Source organism: Mastomys coucha, chromosome X, assembly GCF_008632895.1.
Source record: "Mastomys coucha isolate ucsf_1 chromosome X, UCSF_Mcou_1, whole genome shotgun sequence".
NCBI classification, from domain to species: domain Eukaryota; kingdom Metazoa; phylum Chordata; class Mammalia; order Rodentia; family Muridae; genus Mastomys; species Mastomys coucha.
The window spans coordinates 116,035,202-116,037,948 of record NC_045030.1 but is presented as its reverse complement, the minus strand read 5'-3'; the positions used below and the strand labels follow the sequence as shown (position 1 = coordinate 116,037,948).

Below are 2,747 nucleotides of genomic sequence, written 5' to 3'. Positions count from 1 at the left end.
AAATTCAAGAGACAACCAATCTTCAAGATATTTTTCCCAAACTGGGAACTTGCAATTAGTATTTGTTGTTTGTTCTTTATCAACTGAAGGATGACTCATCCAGGAAGGTGGTTCTGCTAAGCAAAGGCTTCCTTTTTATGTTGTTTTCTTAAGGCTGCATAATAGTTTAACTTCATCTCCTATGGACTTCTTCTCTGTTGCCAGGCTGGTAGTTAAAGTCCTTCTTCTAGTCATGTTTTAAAATCTTCAACAAGGTGAGCCTGAGGTGATTCCTTCATTTAGGGGACGACCTTCAAAGCAGTTCAATTTGAACCTGCATGTGCACGTTTAGTATCACTGAACCCATGATATAGAGACACGGGAAGTTGTAGAGCCGCCATGCCAGCCTGAAGAACAGAAGCATTGTGCAGGTAAGGAGTGGGCCAAATCCACCATAGGTGCGGATGGCAGGCATGATCGACTGGTTACCCAGTCCTAACAGAGCCATGGACATGTGGAGGTTGGCACTTCTACAGCCCATAGGCACTCTGATTTGTCTTGGGCCTTCTCCCTGGCCACAGGTATCAGTAGTCATGTGTCTATGTTTCTGAGCCTTTATGGTCCAGTCCATTTTGGCTTTCCAACCACAGTTGCTTGTAACAATGCAGCAAGTTGAAGACACAAGCCTACATGAGATTTTCACCTTCTCAATCCTCTATTCCAAGATCTTCATTATGAGCTTGCAGAGATTCTCAAACTTTACTTCCTTCTGCTTCATCTTCTTCCTCATCATCTAGTAGCTTCAGTCCCTCTTTAGTTACAAAGATGACACATTTTCCATCAAATTATGTAAGCTGCTGCGTGCATTACTCATCAATAACTTAATCATTTACACCACCTGAATGCCCCATTTCTGCACGTGCTCCAAAAGAGGCAAAGTTTGCCATATGCTCTTTGTTCTCACTTTGACTTCTATGTCTCTTTTACATAAGACCCATACTTTGACAGGTAGTCCTTTCTTGTCCAGGCTTAGAGATATGAAATAGGAGAAAATTGGACACTTAGAATGATTTTTATGGATTCCAAGCTTTAAATTATTGGAGAATGAATCATAAAATTTCTTGTGTTTCTATTTGTATTCAGCCAACTCAGAGAAGGAGAAGAGCTCAAGAAACCTTTTCACAGTATTTCCAGGGATGCCTTTCAGGATCTTGCACTGCTGGGAATTTTCTCCAAAGATGTTAATGGGCAGGTCCTACAAGTTACCCACACCATGAATAACATTGAATAACTCAGGTATCAGTTCATCACAGATGTCCATGAAAACCTGATGGAGATACTGGTTGATATTGCTCTTCTTGTTTTCAAAATGTCAAAGCAAGCACTCTTAGGAATGAAGAGCAATGCCCTGAATTCCAATTGAACTTCTACAGAGCAATGCTTGACTACTGAATGTTCTTCCCAATGGTTGGTGGGGCTCTTACAGAATTCATAATGTTTCTCTTGAGTAATGTCATCAGGGTTAGTGTACCAAATAAACAAAATGTTATTCAACTTGTTCTGATCAAATTAAACTTTGTTTCCTCTTTCTTTCTTCCTTCCTTTTCTTTCTTTCTTTCTTTCTTTCTTTCTTTCTTTCTTTCTTTCTTTCTTTCTTTCTTTCTTTCTTTCTTTCTTTCTTTCTTGTTTTTCCTGTTTTTCTTATCTTTTACAATTCCCTCCTAATCTGATCCCATATTTTCAAGTTTAGGCCTTTCCTCATCATCTTTATCTTTTCCACTTTTCTCTTGTTCTACCTCATCATGTCTGATATCCTTCTATAATTCTCTTCTAAATACAGGGCCTAGTATATGAATTGTGAGTTTTTCTTCATGATTTTCTTGACACTCTTCTCCTATATTTTCTGTTTAGTCTTCTTTGAGGCAAAGCATCACTTTAGTTCTCTAGCCATGAGTTTATCATTGTCTTTATAATTTGTGTAAGATCCATGTGGAAAAAACTCCTAGGTACACCACTCATTGTTGACTTTTGTGATCATAACCATTTTCTGTGCTTCTAGGTAGGATGAATAGAATCCAACACCTAATTGCTCAATCATGGAGATGTCTTCATCATTCTGGAATGCCTCAATAAATGCTTTTGTGCCAGACTAACAATAATTGCCAAGGAACACTCCTGAGGTTTGCGGATCATGAAATTTTCAACTCTTTAAAACTGTCCAACTTGAAAGAGTCTGTCAAGCTTTCATAGTCAATCTTGACCAGTGCATGGGGGAGCACTTGCTAAAATCTCTGAAGGAAAAGTTCCTTTTAAATAGAAAATATTCAAGATGAGGGATATGTGCTGAGTAATTTGTAACCGAAAGACAAAAGTTTCCATCTCTTCTTCTCCACAGTTAATTTCCATAAGCATCTTGACAGAAAAGTCAAGAAGTAATGAGCATGGTGTCCCCAGACCATTTTCGACTTACAATCTGTACCTGGTATTTGCAAGGGTAATACATGAGAGCTTATGTTTACATGTTTTAATCAATTTGAGAATAAATATAGTGCTATAGTAAATATCTCTATGCTTAAGAGTGCATCTTACTCTCCCAGACAACCTCAATTCAGTTCCCAGAATACAATATGCAGCACACACTCACTTGTTGCTCCATCTCTGGCAATCCAATCTTCTAGTTGTGGCCCATCACTGCACTTAAGGAAAAGCCAACCAGCTGAACAGCTTAGCTACCACCCAGGTTCAGATCCAGAGCTTTGCGTGGGCCC

General features: G+C 38.9%; 2 pseudogenes; both read right to left on the bottom strand.

Moving 5' to 3' along the window:
- Positions 1–868: 868 nt before the first annotated feature.
- Positions 869–1,512, bottom strand: LOC116092672 (annotated as a pseudogene).
- Positions 1,513–1,700: 188 nt separating this feature from the next.
- On the bottom strand, positions 1,701–2,391 carry LOC116092543 (annotated as a pseudogene).
- Positions 2,392–2,747: the final 356 nt, after the last annotated feature.